The sequence below is a fragment of the Cucumis sativus genome, unplaced genomic scaffold (assembly GCF_000004075.3).
Source record: "Cucumis sativus cultivar 9930 unplaced genomic scaffold, Cucumber_9930_V3 scaffold41, whole genome shotgun sequence".
NCBI classification, from domain to species: Eukaryota; Viridiplantae; Streptophyta; class Magnoliopsida; order Cucurbitales; family Cucurbitaceae; genus Cucumis; species Cucumis sativus.
In genome coordinates, this window is record NW_022279549.1 from 332466 (window position 1) to 349584 (window position 17119).

The 17119-nt window shown below is 34.1% G+C and overlaps 2 long non-coding RNA genes across 2 annotated transcripts; one reads left to right on the forward strand and one right to left on the reverse strand.

Moving 5' to 3' along the window:
* Nucleotides 1–1849: 1849 nt before the first annotated feature.
* On the reverse strand, nt 1850–3162 carry LOC116405904. The gene is made up of 3 exons (XR_004218988.1): nt 2874–3162; nt 2738–2788; nt 1850–1912 (listed from the first exon to the last, which is right to left on the reverse strand). It is a non-coding gene; the product is annotated as an uncharacterized LOC116405904 (long non-coding RNA).
* Nucleotides 3163–13541: 10379 nt separating this feature from the next.
* LOC116405903 lies at nt 13542–15409 on the forward strand. Its single transcript, XR_004218987.1, has 3 exons — nt 13542–13781; nt 13886–13945; nt 15176–15409. It is a non-coding gene; the product is annotated as an uncharacterized LOC116405903 (long non-coding RNA).
* Nucleotides 15410–17119: the final 1710 nt, after the last annotated feature.

Here is a 17119-nt window from a genome sequence, read left to right on the forward strand (position 1 = left end):
CCAGTACACGACCAGCTATTTCAATTTCACATGCTTTAATCTTTTCCTTAGACAACATAATTTCTCCAGACGGTGTAGACACTGACAAAACATAGTCTAAGGGTTCCACTTCTAAGCATGCATGCGTCAAAAAAGCGATGAAATAAATGAATGAGAAGATCCCGAGTCAAACAAGGTCAAGGCAAATGCCCAATACTGGTAACGTACCTGTCACTACTGTGCCGGCCTTCTCTGCCTCTGATCTATTAGTGGCAAAGATTGTACCCCGCTGTGGAGGTCTCTCTCCTGACTGCTCGATCCAGCCCAGTAGATCTCAAGGACACCTATCAGCCATGTGTCCCTCTTGCTTGCACTTATAACAGACTCTCGTTCCCATCAAACAACGACCCAGGTGGCGTTTCCCACACGTATCATACTGGCCTCTCTTGAGTAGTGTCTCCTGCACCGCCAGAACTCTGCTGGAAACTGCGAAAAGAATCACCTGGTCTCATGTTCCTCTGAGGAACTCCTACAGTTCTCTGCTCTACTTTTCTCTTTTGACCCGACGACGATCCCTTATTAAAGCTCCTTGGCTGTCTTTCATCCTTCCCAATACTCATATCCACTGCCAGACGCAGTGCTTCAGCTTGGGTAGTGGGCTTTAGTGCTCGCACAAAACCCCTAATTTCATCTCTCAATCCCTTGACGAACCTATCAGCTCTAGCCTGCTCATTACTAACAAGCTCAGGGCAAAACGTGACAGCATATCAAACTCCTGGTCGTACTCCTCGACTGTCATATATCCTTGCTTCAACTCCAAGAATTCCTGGCTTTTGGCGTCTCTAAGGTTAGCCGAGAAAAACTTGGTATAGAAGCAGTCCTTAAACTGATCCCAGGTAATCTGCCTCACATCTCCACCTAGCATGCGCATGTCCTCCACCAGATAATGCCTCTGTCCCTCAGTAGAAAAGCAGCACACTGAACTCTATGCTCCTCAGGACATCTCATGTAATTAAATATGGTTTCCACAGAGGACAACCACATTTCAGCTTTGTAGGATCCTCCAGTGACCCATCAAACGTCTGAGGTCATACTTCCGAAAGTCCCTCAAATGTTTCGCTCAGCAGAAAGTTGGTTAGGTAATTCTTGTGCAGGAGGGGCTGCTGGTGCAGGGGGAACTACAGGTGCAGGTGGGACTGCAGGTGCCTGCTGGTTTTGAGCTATGCTGTCATAAGTTCTGTAAACCTCTGCTCCATGTGAGCAGACAGTGCATCAAACTCGACGTGAGTCACGGGTGCAGCAGGAATTCGATGTTCAGCTTGACCCTCAGTAGGCTGATTACGACCTACTCCTCTACCTCGGCCTCCTGCTCCTCTACCTCGGCCTCTACGACCTCCTCTACGTACTTCCTTTAATTTCCTATTATCCACCAACAACACTCTTTAACAAAATCTTAATCATAACATAAGCAAGTCTTTATCGTCATGCAATCTAGTTTAATTTAGGCAAGGTCATATACATAAACCATACATATAAGCATAAAGCATACCTGACGAGAGACGAAGGGTCGCGTTTGCCATAGGAACACAAAAACATAGACTTACATCGTAAGTCAGTCTACAGAACCTAAACTTAGGCTCTGATACCAACTGTAACGACCCAACTTTTCTAAGTAAGTCGAGATCGTTAGTTTTTAACAAATAAAAGACTCTGATTAATATAAAACAAAACGTAAGCAATTTAAAAAAAAAACATCTTCAAGTCAGGCCTGATTTTTAAACATTCAAGAAAGTATAAAATAATACTGTTTACAACAAACGTTTGTAAACTAAATTTCAAATCAATCTTAAATAAGCGGAAGCAATTACACGTTTCCTATGGCATCACGCTTCCTTCCTGCCCCTCGCCGGTTTGCCGCCTTTATTACCTTTGCCTGAAAATCAAACATAAGAAGGGTGAGTATTTTAAATACTCAGTAAGAGACCCTCTACTGGTCTCGTCAGGGGAAAATAAATTGTTAAAGTTCTATTGGGACACCCTGTACAGTCGCAGTCTTGTGATCCCGTATGATACACATTTCAGTCTAACGCCCGAAGGACGTACATATCAGTCTGACGCCCCGAGGGACGTACATATCAGTCAAGTGTTCTGCAGAACACATATCAGTCAAATGCTCCGAAGGTGCAAAATAAATTGGTGATCCCGTGGGACACCTACAAGGTAATCATCCCAATACAACCTAACAATCTATCCCCTCATTCCATTCAACCATCCTTCAGATACTTCAAAACATAGAGTTCTTTCTCTCAACGTCCTAACAGTCAACTTATCTCACTTAGGTCATATGTCTGTCAATAACATACTAATACATCAGTCAATCAAACTATACAGTCAATACACCCCTCAGATCACCAGCACACAGTCATACTTTAGCGTAACGACACCCAATCTAAACGACAATCACAAGATCGCATCTGCATCTCATACAAGCATAATCTACAATTTTCGTCCTGTCCACATCCACACACATATATATATATTCCATGACAATCACAATATGCATTCCACATTAAGTCTACTTCAATTCCTATGCATATGTATATATATTTTCAGTCAATCCACAGTGTACATTCAGCACCGAATCTACACCCATACGTGTGTAAACATAAGTATCATCTCAACATCTTTACTCAGTCAAAGATAATCATTCAGACATGCAATTCACAATCATAAGTGAGTCCAGTAGAAAATCCCTTACCTTCAAATTTGTTAAGCTCCTTAACCACGTTGAAGTCTATGAAGAACGAACCTAAACATTAAGACAATTTCTCAATAATTCCCTTCAACGCATCAGTCATTTAATTCAACCCAATGTGAATCTTTTTGCAACTTACCCAAATCTTCACGAAAGAAATCGAGCAGTGGCTTTGCGAAGAGATGACGTGCGACGGAGAGACCGTATACAGATGGCCGGAGAGTCGCGCGGCAGTGCAGACGACGGAGGAGAAGGAATCGGCGGCGGCTGGGCTGAAAACAGAGGAGAAAGGAGAGGGGAGACAGCCGGCGGTTACAGGTTCACGCGGCGGCCTTGCTTCGCGAACAGAGATGGCGGCCGACGGTTGCAGCGACGGAAGAGCAACGGCGCCGCAGATCTGGACTGGCAGCGGCGCAGTCTTGCTTCGCGGTGGGCTGCGGACGGAAGAAGAAAATGGAAAGAAAGGATCGGCGGCTAGCTGCGGGACGGGAAGAAGAAGATAGAGGTGTGGTTGCGGCTGGGCTGCGGTTGGCTGCGGCGGGACGGGAAGAAGAAGATAGAGGCGGCGGCCGTGGAGCGGAGAAGAAAAGAGGAAGAAAAAGAAGAAAGAAAAGAGAAAGGAAAAGAGAAGAGAACGGGGGGGGCTGTGCAGCGCGCGAGAGAGAGAGAGAGAGAATTTCTTTTTCTTTTCTTTTTTTTTTATTTAAATTAAATATATAATAAATAAATATTATATATATATATATATATAAAATAAAAACAAAATATATATATATATATATACCTTTGGGGCATTACACACTATATATAAAATTTTAAGACTCACAAATTCACATAACAATAATTTAAATATTCAACAATCAAATAAGTTTGAATGCAAGTATGCAAACAACAAAATTAAAGAAAATATTAAAAATGTATTCTTATATTTGAAAAGTAATCTTAACATATAAAAGATAAACACTATCACAATATTTGTCAAAAAGAATGTGATCCAACGAAGAAAATAAATATCCTAATTAAATTTGTCATATAAAACAATTATATTCGAAGATACTAATTCAGAAAGCATTTAAATCAAATCCTTCAAGTATAAAAATTATAGTTAAAGACATGAAATGACATGAAATACTTGATTTTCAATATTTTCCTATCTTGAATCACTCAAAATAAGGTTATTTGAGTTTCTCAAATATAAATTTTATTCCTCTAACAATATATAGATATTTTATCCACAATCCATGAAATGCTTATCCTCGACAAGAAAAGGTTGTGATGAAGATCTATGCACATATACCATATGTAATAAGCTAATTAAAAGTCTAAATTTTTAGAGGATGGAGCTTGTAATCTAACAAGTATATATGTCTAAACAAATTCAATATGATTAAGAAACTTGGAGACAAACAATGGTCTAATTCACTTAAATACAAAGTAACATTTCTAAAAGATTTTCTTTAAAAACTAACAAATGTCTTTTAAGCCACAACTCAAAATTTAATGCTCATATAAAAGGTTGTATGAGTTTTACAATGTTATTAGATCAAAAGTAAAATATAAATATATTTTAACAATCAATTTGTAAACACATAACTTTACATGTATGATTAAAGTAGAGTACCCACATTCTTTGAACTTTATGTTTAAATTCTAGAAAGATGAATGATGGTGGTGAGAAGATAAATGATGAATACACCAAATATACATAAGCAAGGTCACCAAAATTAAAACACTTACCGTACTTGAATGAAATTCTAAATACCTCAAAACCATAGAGAAGATTCCAGTGGATCTTTTCAAAGCCAATTTTTACACAATCTCCAAAGTGGCGAAACTCGTGTTGATAACGTGTTATAAAACAAGTATAAAGAGGCTAAATAAGAACCTGAAACAACACACAGAAGAGAATGAAGAAGAGAGGAAGTAGAGAACAAATTATCTCAATTGTGGTGTGTTTTACAAATGCACCACATACAGATTTATAAGACATCCCATGGTATGAGTTACATATGAAATTCAATGGTATGAATGATACAACAAGAAAAAAATGGAGAGTTATAGAAAGATGGGTAACTAGGTTATGGATATCTACATAATTATATTTTCAATATTATGTATATAGATTATTTATTTATTTTTTAAAAATATATATAACTGCCATAAAAATATAATTTTTTAAAATAAAAAGAATAAAAATATCGATAAATATAAGTTGTGCTGAATTTATGGAATTTAATCTAAAATATAATTTCAAATTGTTACTAAAAATAATATTATGCATTATTTAAATATAATTACCGATATTGTTTATAAATGATTTAAAATATAATCAATTAAAAATCTTGTAGATATAATTTTCATTATTAGAGTGGTTGTTGCAATTTTGTTGAGTAACAAAATTTTAAATTTAATTAGGATTTACTAAAAGTTAAAGATAGTTTGTAAAATACTCTCTTTTTGAAATCTGCAATTACTTACCTTAGGTTGGAGCCAATAAAATACATGGTAGTGTGAATCTATGAATTATCCTATAACTAGAGATAGATTCGAAATTACTATAATCAAATAAATGGGCATACCTAACTTTTGCAATTTTTCTTATTTCTGTCACCTTTTGTCACTATTTACAATTTTACCCTTTCTACCGTTATCTCTTTTTATTCATGCATTTCTTTGTATAATTCACTATAATCCTTCTATTTAAAGAAGTGACTTATACAGGTGTGAAGGTGGTGAACATTTTTAAAAGAAATTAAAGAAGGATTTATACGGGTGTGAAGGTGGTGAACATTTTTAAAAGAAATTATGACTTAGGACACTAAATTGTGATGGTGAATATTTATCTTAAATTTTAGGATATTTAACTTTTTTTTTTATTATTATTATTAGTATTATCATCATCATTATAATAATATGATATGCTTTAATTGGATTAGAGGTAAGAGATTTTAAAGTCAAACCTTTTGATGGATGATAGAAGGTGAGTGTTTATGTTATGTTTTAGGGTTTAGGGGCTTCGTTTGGTAGTCTTGGTATTTGTTCAAAACCCATAAGAATTTAGTAAGAAGTCATTTTATTTACACTTTACCCGTACATTCATTTTTACAACCCTTTAGAAGTTGAGTTGGTTTCTAAAGGGTTCGATTTAAATACGGGGTTATTAACTATTATAGCCTAAATGTGAGTGTTTTATTGCAAGTTGGACCTAATGTTGACAAATTTTTAATTAAATATTCTAATATGCTTTAATTTTACACAAATGTAGAATCCAAAAGACCAAACTACCAATCTTTATTATTAATAATATATTTTAAAAAATTAATAGAAAAATCAAATAAGGAAAGTGGACCACACGTTATTAAAACTTGCATTTATTAGATATCATATGTAAATATTGTATGTGATTAATTTTATTATGATAATATTATAATCAAAATTACCCCTTTATTATTTTTCTTTTGGTGATTTTGTTAAAAAACTCTTCCCTCCATACGATCTCTCTCTCAGTCCATTCTTTCTTATTTTGTTCATCTCTTTCAAATGTTTTCGGTGAGTGTATATTTGTTTCATATTATTAATTATATGTATGAAATTGTGAAATATAGTATATCGGTACAAATTTTCGATAAATTTTTTCAATAAAAAAATTTACAATGAATGGAGTATATTCCAAGAAATTTATCGATCTAGAAGTTTTAATCTAGATCATTATTTTGTATTATAGGATAAATAAACTTGGAATTAAGTTTTAATCCATTGACCATTGTTAATAAAGTGTTATTATTGTAATAATTGTTATTGATTATATTATTAGTTTTGTCTTAATAACTCAAATCTAATAAACTAACATCCTAAACTGTTTAATAAGTATTGAATAGTATGTAGAGACATACAAGGATCAATGTTCGAGATCAGCTTAAAGGGTCTATAGTATACGGATAAGACTGGGTACCTTTATCCTGGTAACATTATGAATACGACTCACTTTGTATTTGATACAAATACAATGATCCAATGTGTTCATGTAGTTGACATGCGAGTGAAGGTATCCTATGCAATGAGATTGCAATAGACTAGACTGTGAAATAGTAACCACTTGGTGTTACTACATTAACTAGTTAGGTTTCTATTTCACTAGGATGACCTAGATAACTTAGTCTTAATCTTGAGTGTATTATGAACTCAATGATCTTGGATGAATTTGACTTCAAATACAAACTTGGATTCCACAACCCAAACCAAAATAAAATAATATATCAAGTTAAGATGGATTCACATAGCAACATTTTATCAAATGGTTGCAATGTTTCAAATAAGCAACAATTAAAATTCACATATCGATTTGGCATCTATAAATATACAAACTAAAAAGTACCTAAATGTCAATTATTTACCCAATAAGGCTAACTAAGTAACCAACGTCTAATATGTTTTGCAATGAAAAGGGTTGCCATATTGTTAATTTGGCCATATTGTGAAGGCAACCTCTTAGATGTGTTTGTGAGAAAGGAAAGAAATACCAAAATAAGTATGGACTAAGATAGTATCAAATAAAGTTAAAGTTGAATTTTAAAGCTCTATTTTTTTCAAGATTGAGAAATTTCAGCTAAAGAGGAAAACACTAAGGACAACCAAGCAAAAAAGTCTAACAAATATCAAAAGAGAACATGCAGGAAAGAAAGAATGTAAATAAGGTTTTATCCGCACCAAGCAAAAAAGTCTAACAAGTATCAAAAGCTTTATAAGTTTACTAGAATTCAAAGCTCTAAACTCTAAAGAATGTAAATTTCTTTGAAGAAATTTGTGTATAAAGGTCACACAGTTGAAAATTCAATACCTTTTCAAGAATGTTGTTGAGAAGATTATTGTGATGAATCTTTGAATCCAAATTATGGAGACAAGATAAATAAATGAGTTCTGATTCTAACTGACTGAATGAGAGTTAAGAAAATAAGAACATTGGAGTTGAATTATCAACATTTATTTTAATCAAACTTACGATAGCAAACCAAATTATAGAGAGAGATCAAATGCTAGGATAAAGGAATAGTCTTACATTTGGTGAGTTCCCAAATGTTGTGGTAGTCACGAGAGTTATTCCACTCGAATTGTCTTAGACAAGAGGCTTCCATTCAGCAAGTACTGGTGAGAATTAAAGTGGAATGACAAACTTAAAAACACCTGATCTTTAACAAACTTTTCCGACTTTTTGCAATTATTTTTTAACACAAGATATCAAAACACACTTAAAAACCATAACAACCAATTACCATAAAACGCTGTCCAATAACAATAATTGGGTCAACCCAAACATCATTAAATTCTTGGGAAAGGTTGTGGACTAGACCTTCACCATCTTGCCCCTAAAGCAAGTTAAAGCTTAAGGAAAGAACACAGTAGAAACAAAAATCATAAACTCATCAGTTAGATAGTTTTGGTGGTCAAAACCTCAAGGTCTCACTTCTTCCATTTTATATTACCAAATTTGAAAATGATTTTTAATATATGATCAATCCTTGAAACATGTTGGTGTACAAGTGTGAATGAAACTAAATCAAGTTTGTGTTTTATGTTATTGTTTTTGACATTATATTTATGTGCTATGCAATCCATGAGAATATATTTATGTGCTATGCAATCCAGAAGGGGGAATGCAACTATACCCAATTCATAATTGTATTTGGAACACTAATGATTTTAGCACAAATTCCATCTTTCCATTCTCTAAGACATATAAACCTTATCTCCCTCACTCTATACCTTGGCTATAGTGCTCTTGCAACATATTAAAATTCTCGTAATTAAAAATTCATACACAATTTAAATTAAATTAAACATCAAGACCCTGACGAAGATGAATCTCTGTTCATTTTTCTTTTTATTAACAAACAAAAGTTTTTAGGTCCACTTCTTTCAACAACCTCCTCAAGGATCCTTAATTATCTCTATCCAAGTTCATAACCACTCTAGTCATGCAAAGATTAAGGTTCATGGCCAATCAACAATTAATCTGTGATTAAGATATTATGAACGTTATTCACATAAAAACATGAAAAGATTAAGAGCAAATAATCAGATGCATTACAAAGAATAATTCATAAACTTTGTCTACATCTATCCCTAGGTTTAAGAGTTTAGCTACCCCATACTTCACAATCTAAAACACAAAACTCAATATAATACCCATAACAAAAATTCAAGGAGAAGAAAAGCTAGTGATTCATATTATTATAATACTGTGTATAACAGTATGTGTTTTTTAATATTCTCTGTTTCCAGCTCCAGTGTACCAAAATATTATCACAAACTCCACAATCCTTCTCTTTCCAATCCCTAAACTAACCAATGAATCATATTCGCACGCTTGGTAGCCTTGTTCAAAATATTATATATTACAATTATAATAACTTGTATCCCCCCTTTTCAAGCCTAAAATGCAAAACCTTTCTTCCATTCTCTAAGGCATATTTCCTCTTCTTTAATTTTGCATTCCAATTTTAAATTACAAATTACAAATTTTAATCACAAAGGAAAAAAGGAAAATTATTACCTTTAGAAAGGGAAGAAAATGAATGAGTAACCATGAAGGATTTGGAAACGAATAGAGGTTTAGCGAAAGTGGAATGCGACAGAAGGATGGTGAACGTGTTTACTCGTTTTCGAACAGAGAATGTGTTTACGCATTCCGAACGGTGAACAGACGGACGCAAATCAACGAAGGTGAAGGGAACGCAAAGCAGACGGACCGTGACGGACGATGAACGCAAATGAATGAAGGTGATGTTGGAATTTTTTGTCCTAAAACTCGTAGTTTGTAAATCATATTCTGTTCAATAAAGTTGTTATTGAGAAATTAAATATTATAATCTTAAATCCAATAAATCAAGTTCCAAGGCTATTTTTTGAATAAACTTGAACTTTATGTGTAAACATAAACGTGGATCAAGTTCGAGTATATAGCCTAAATAGTCTATAGTATATGAAATAAAGGTTGGGCGCCTTATTTTGAGAAACTATGGATGCGGCCCACTTTGTAGTACAAACGAGGTGATCCTAATCGTTCATGTAGAGACATGAAAGTGGGGGCATCCTATGTAAAATGTTTACATAAGACTGAACCATGAATTAGTCATTTTTACGTTATAACACCGTTTACTGTTTAAAACTGACTATCTCAATTATTGATGACCTAGGTAACTTAGTCTTAATCCTGAGTTAACTATGAACTCCTGTTCACACGAGATTATCCTTAGATCTGCATAGGTGAGGGCAGCTCATCAGCGTTGGCCCAATAAGCCTCCCATTTCAGGGGTAAGATCGGGTGGATAGCTGGGAACATAGGGTACAAGATGGAATTCACTCCTACCCGCTTTAGGGTTAGTAGATAGGTTGCTCTCTTAAGCACTGAATCCAAGTCTTGAACAAGGGGCCCCACCCTCTCATTGGCCCGAGAGGGATTAAGTTTATAGGTTGAACCTTAAACAATTGTTCAATAGTGGATTAGTGGGACTTAAGGAGCAAGATGTAATCTTGGGGGTAAAACGGTATTTTGACCCAGCCAAGGTTACGAGCAACCTGTGAAGGATTAACTTACTGATTATGGTTTTATCAAATGGACACAAATATATCTATAGTGAGGGGAGTGCAACTATGGGACTTTAGTGGAATGACCCGTTAGTTAACGAATGTTGATTAACTCGGTTTAAAAGAGTTTAGCTAGTTAATCTTGAATCGTTAGAGCCCATGATCTATAGGTCCATTAGGTTCCTCCGCTAGCTCATATGGATTAAACTTAGAACAGTGTGATGAAATAAGTCGAATTGTTCGAATTGGGAGAAGAAAGGGAAACCGACATATACAGTGATATAGTCGTCGATCTTCTAATTAGAAATAGAGCTTTATGTTTTACATACTATAAGTATGAATGCGGATTCATACTAAGAAGCTCGGAATTGGTCAAAAATAGTAAAAAGTCAAAATGTTGACTTTTGACTTTGAAAAGTCAAACTTTGACCGGCCTTATATTCAAATGTGATTTGAATTTTGGAAAAATGAATGCGGATTCATGCTCGGGAGGTTGGAATTAGTCAAGACGGACAAAATGGTAAAAAGTCAAAATATTGACTTTTGACTAAGAAAAGTCAAAGTTTGACTTTTGACTAGAAATATCTAATGACCATTTTACCCTTGGACTAAGTTAGTGGAAAAATCCAACATTTTGTTGGATAATCCCACTAACTCTTAGTGGGATATGTGGCTATATGAGATATAGACACCTAGCCCACTAAGTTCCACTAATTGTTAGTAGAACATTAGGTGTTGAGATTTGGCAAATGAATTGCATGCATTTTTGCATGTAATTAGGCTATAAATAGAGGTGTTTTCAAATGTTGAAGAACTTTTGCCTCTTTTATCATTTTCATCATCTCAACAAAAGAAAAGAGAAAGCTTCCAATCTCATTTTATCTCCATTACTTTCTACACCAAAATTGGGTCCACAACCGGTTATTTGTCTAGAGCTAGCAGTTGAGTACTAGTGGGTCTCGGTTAGAATTGGTAAGAATATCAAACCTTTTGAAAGCTTCAAAGGTAATATTTCTTAAAACCTAATTTGATTAGTTTATGGTTACATGTTAATTGTGGCAATTAGGGTAGAAATTCGATTCTTTTTCCGCTGTGCATGACTTAGTTCTATCAGGTGAATGCTTATGAACGCGAAGGGAAGTCTTTTTCGGCGATGAACGCAGATGAATGCACAGATGAACGTGAAGGGAAGGTTAGGTGAACGACGCTTTTGATTTCGGGTGGAGAGAGACAAAGTCGCGGCGAATTAAGTTTAATTAAGAAAAGGGGAAGTGATCAAATTGAAACGTTGTGTTTTGTAAAAGAATATTAACACAATAATTTTTAGAAATTTCTTGACGTTTTTAAAACGTCAAAAACAAATTAAAATTTCTCTCAATGGATTTTTTAGAATTATCTTGACGTTTTAAAACGTCAAGAATTTTATAAATTTCTTGACGTTTTTAAAATGTCAAGAACTTTTTAGAATTATCTCGACATTTAAAAATGTTTAAAATTTGTTAAAACGTCGAGGAAAACTATATATTATGACGTTTATTTGAATTCATGAACATTCTTGACGTTTTTTAAACGTCAAAAAATTATTAGATATTTCTTGATGTTTAAAAAACGTCAAGAAAAAATACATCTTACTTGACGTTTAATTGCACAAAAAACGTCAAGAAAAAACGTCAAGAAGTTGAAAATTGGCCTTTCATAAAAATTCTTGCGTTTTTTTTTATGAAATCACATCTTTCTTGACGTTTTTTTCTCAAAACATCAAGAAAGGAAAACTACAACCGTCAAGAGAGCCTATTTTTGTAGTAGTGATGGGACAAGACTGAGTGGGGAGTTGGGATTATAATTGCACAAAATGGAATTCACTCATTTCCTACTTTAGGGTAAGTGATGAATGTTAGCTTAAATGGTGTCTCAAAACTTGAACAAAGGGCACGTACCCTCTCTATGACATGAGAGGGGTTTTTGTTTATTAGTAGGACCATAAACAAGCACTACTAGAAAATAGGCTTTCTTGACCGGTTGCTGTCTTCGTTCTTGATTTTTTTTTCGAAAAACGTCAAGAAAGATTTCATTTTTAATAAAAAACGTCAAGAATTTTTTCTGAAACATCATTCTTGACGTTTATTAAACGTCAAGAAAAAATAAATTTTTTCTTGACGTTTTTAAACATCAAGAAATATCTATTAATTTTTTGACGTTCTTAAAACGTCAAGAAGCGTATGAATTCGACATGTTTGACGTTTTTAAACGTCAAGAATTTAAAATTTTACTTGACGTTTTAAAAACGTCAAAAAATTTATAAAAAAATCCTTGACATTTTTTAAAAAACGTCAAAAAATTTATAAAATATTTGACGGTTTTAAAACGTCAAGAAATTTATAAAATATTCTTGACGGTTTTAAAACGTCAAGAAATTTATAAAAATTCTTGACGTTTTTTAATCGTCAAGAACTCTCCTCGCTCGCGCGCTCGTTGTAATAATAATAATGATAATGATATGTTATTGTTATATATATATTTTGTTTTTTTTATTTTATATAATATATATATATATATTTATTATTTATATTTAATTTAAATAAAAAGAAAAGAAAAAGGAAAAAGAAATCTCTCTCACTCTCTCCCTCGCGCGCCGCGACCCCCCCCCCTTTCCCTTCTCCTTTCCCTTCTCCTTTCCTTTCTTTCTCTTTTCCTTCCGCCCTTCCCTTCCGTCTTTCTTTCCGCCGCAGCCCAGCCGCCCCATCCCTTCCCCTTCTCTCCGTTCGCGAAGCAAAAACCGCCACGACCGACCTCCATTCCTCTTTCTTCCGTTCGCAGCCGCCGCAAACCGTCGCTCCTTCCCTTCCATTTTCTTCTTCCGTCCGCAGCCTGCCGCAAACCGCCGCGTCTCCCTACTGAAGCCGAGCGCCGCGACCCTTCTCCTCTTCTCTTCAGTTCGCAAAGCAGCCGTACGCGTCCAGATCTGCCGCCTTCAGATCTGCACCGCAAGACCGCGCCGTTGCCCTTCGCCGCTGCCGGTCCAGATTTGCGTCGCCGTGCACAGCCTCACCGCGCTGCAACCGTTTCCGGCGTCTTGTTTCTGTCTCCGTCGAAGCCGAGCCACCGTGTGAAGCAGTAACCGGCCACGTCCGCCGCTCACAACCGCCGTCCAAGCCAGCCGCCGCGATCCCTTCTCCTCCGTTGTCTGCACTGCCGCGCGACTCTCCGGCGTCTGTATACGGTCTCTCCGTCGCACGTCGTCTCTTTCGCAAAGCTACTGCTCGATTTCTTTCGCGAAGATTTGGGTAAGTTGTAAAAAGATTCACATAAAATGTTGTTGATTAATATAAAATCGATATATCACATGGTGCTTTGGGTTCTCCTTACAAATCCAATGGAGTTGATGATTGATATGAGAAGATACAGATTGATAAAGGGAGATATGGCTTATACGGGACCGTATTTACCTACTGTCACACAGTAGGTGAGTAATGTAACTATTTTCCCTAAGACTCATTTCTCTAGAATAAACGACATCATTTCTTTAGTTAGATCTCGTATTATGTTTTGATATCTTGACTTTATTAGGTAGTCTAATTACAAGCTCAGGACATCGAACCATTTTCTTCTTTGACCACAGTACTGAAGGTGCGTTGTTCTGTCTTCTACTCTTGTCTAACTTCTCTTTTTGGGGCAGATCATTAGCAAATATTTGATGCTTTAAGTTGCGTGCATAATATAGGTTTTTCTGTTGTTTTGGTGTGTTCTAGGATTTAATTTTTGAGTAAATGTTGTAACTAATGTTCAGTGCTTGCTCTGTTATAACATGTCTTTTATATGCATAATTCTTTTAGCTGGAATTTCTCTATCAAATATAGTTGCACCACCCATTGTCTCTGGTCACCAACCATGTTGCCAAGGACATTTGGGTTACCAAGCGATTCTTGGTAAATAGCTACTTCATTGATGTTTTTTTTATATCAGTTCATGGATTTGGATGATTTTGTTATGTATGAATTCTGGCAAATGATGACGAATTTGGAATCTACAAATCAATATCGTGTTCCTCCTAGGATTTTGTGTAGAATTTTTGCTCAAATATTGTTGTTAATTGATGATGAATTGCTTGCTTTGTCTAGGGATTGAATTTTATGGTGTTTCATGTGCTCTTTGATAATGATCATGATGGTTTTGATTTGTTACTTCCTTGCACATATTGGTATCAGTTGGTTTAATAATTATTAATTGGGTGTATGATGCTCGTTGTGATTTATAATTGAATTTTTGTATATATTGCTTCAGCTATTATTGATATGAATGTGTGAGTAATATTGTTTAATTTTTTAACCATGTTTGCACTTTCAATATTGTTTAATTTTTTTGTGTTACACTTTCATATTAACTATAGTTGCAAAAATAGGTAACAAGAATTTATTTTTTTAGAACTTAAAACAACAATGGTTGGATATCCAGTTGTGATTTATGCATATTTTATTTGTATTGGCTTTTTGTTGATTGTGTTGAAAGAAAGTTATAGTTCAAAGTGTTAGAGGCTTGGCCACCTTAGATTTGCAATTTCATTATGTCTTACTCTTCCGTGCATTATAATTATAAGTGTGTAGAAAAACATGTGGTGTTTGTTTAATTATACAATGTACTTACTTTCCCTCATGTGTGCATTATAAGTATTTTCTGGCTTACTAATAACTTCATTGAAATTCTAGTTAATTTATTTATGGTCTATCGCTAAACAATTACACAAGCTGAAGTGAATGAATAAATGTGCAAACACAAAATCTACTATGATGTTGAGTTGAATAGTGATGGATGGATTTCTATTATGCTATGTTATATTAATTATCATCAAAAAAATTTCAGGCTGCGAGAATCGATGACTTAGAGCTTTTTCGTCGCGACTTGGAGCTTTTCAAACTGCTATTGGGAAGTTTTTGGATAGTTTTTAGATAAGTTAGTTAATTTAGGAAGTTGAGTTGAACTTATGACAATCTAATGAGATTGTTTATATTTTTTTGCAAAGGATATGAAATATTCATATATGTATTGTTTTGGAAATGATTATATATAAATATGGTGAAGCGTTTTATTTATATATGTTCAAGTTTTGAAACTATATTTGATGAATATCGTCCATTTATATATATGAAACTATTGTTAGACTACTATACAGAATTATGGGAGCACAAACAAAAATACAATTAAATTATTATTTAAAAAAAAACTATGAAACATGCTTGACGGTTGTAAAATGTCATAAACAATCAATTTCTTGACGGTTATTAAATGTCATGAACATCTCACACCCTTGACGGTTTTTAACTGTCATGAAAATTTATACTTGACATTTATAGAACGTCAACTTTCACTATTCTTGACGTTTTTATCAACCTTCAAGAACTTGCACTTTCTTGACACTGGCTTCAACGACTGTTTTAAAACCGTCAAGAATAGTGATTCTTGACAGTTTTAAAACGTCAAGAGAGCTAGTTTTTGTAGTAGTGAAGTTGTTCATTAGAGGAGCACTGGTTTTTAAGGATTAGAGGTAACATAGGGGTAAAGCGGTAAATTGATCCAACTGGTGTTACAAACACTCGTGAAGGACTAACTTACTATTATTGGTCTATATCCGTGGACACATAAATATATTTTTAGTGAGAAGAGTTCAGTTGTGAGTCTTTAGTGGAGTGTACACACAACTAACGAATATTGATTAATGTGGTTAATGAGTTTAGCCAATTAATCTTAGATCGTTGTAGCTTCTAATCTGTAGGTCCATTAGGTCCCTTTCCTAGCTCGTAAAGGGTGATGAGATTTATTTATATTGGTTGTAATTTAAAATGTTTAAATTTAACTTGGGAATTAGTATAATGTATAGTGATACATTATAATATAAAGTTTATCAAACTTTACTATATAAATTTAACTTTGGGGATGATTCAAAATTAATTTATGAGAGATAAAATATTTGAATGAGTTCAAATATTAATTTAATGTGAATTGGATTCATATTAAAATTATTGAGAGAAACTTATATTTGAATATGATTCAAAATTAATTTAAGTTAAATATAAGATAAATAATTTAGTGTTATTAGTTAATTGGAGAATTAATTAATAGTTTAGTTTAATATTATTTAATTAAATTCGATTTCATTAATTATTAACTAATTGATTAATGTTTAATTAATCAGTAGATTTGAAATATATATTAATTTAATTATTTGTAAATTAATAGAATCTCATGGTTCTCTTCTACTTCATTTTCTATTCTAAAGGAAAGAGAGTTATAATATCTAGAAGAAAACAATTTTCTTAAAAAAATGAATTAATAAAAAAAGAAAAAATAAGGCTAACGCTATTGTTTTGCAAAAAGAAAAGAGTTTCTCTCAAATATCTCTAAACTTTTTCCCATCCCAATTGGTTCCACAAACCAATCTCATCACAGAGGTACTCTTTGCAATTTAAGCTCTCTTTGCAATGGACAGTCTTCAAAGTTTTTTTTAACGATGTTTCCAATGCTTTCCTTTCTCTCTCATGTTTAATAAAACCAATTTCTCTTAAAACCTGTAGGGAGGCTACATCGTATCGAATTTCATACAACTGACGTGTTCATCGAGTTACAACAAGTGCCGCACAATAGTCTGTTCCGTGTTTGAAAAGTTGTGAGTGTGACACGCTGCACATGAGGTTAGAACGAGACATGGCAAGGCAAGCCCTACGCGCGCCTGCCAACTTCTGCCACAATATTTTGTACGCAAGCTAATGTCTTTGGGCTGTTTTTGTGGTTTTTGGAAATTTTAAGCAA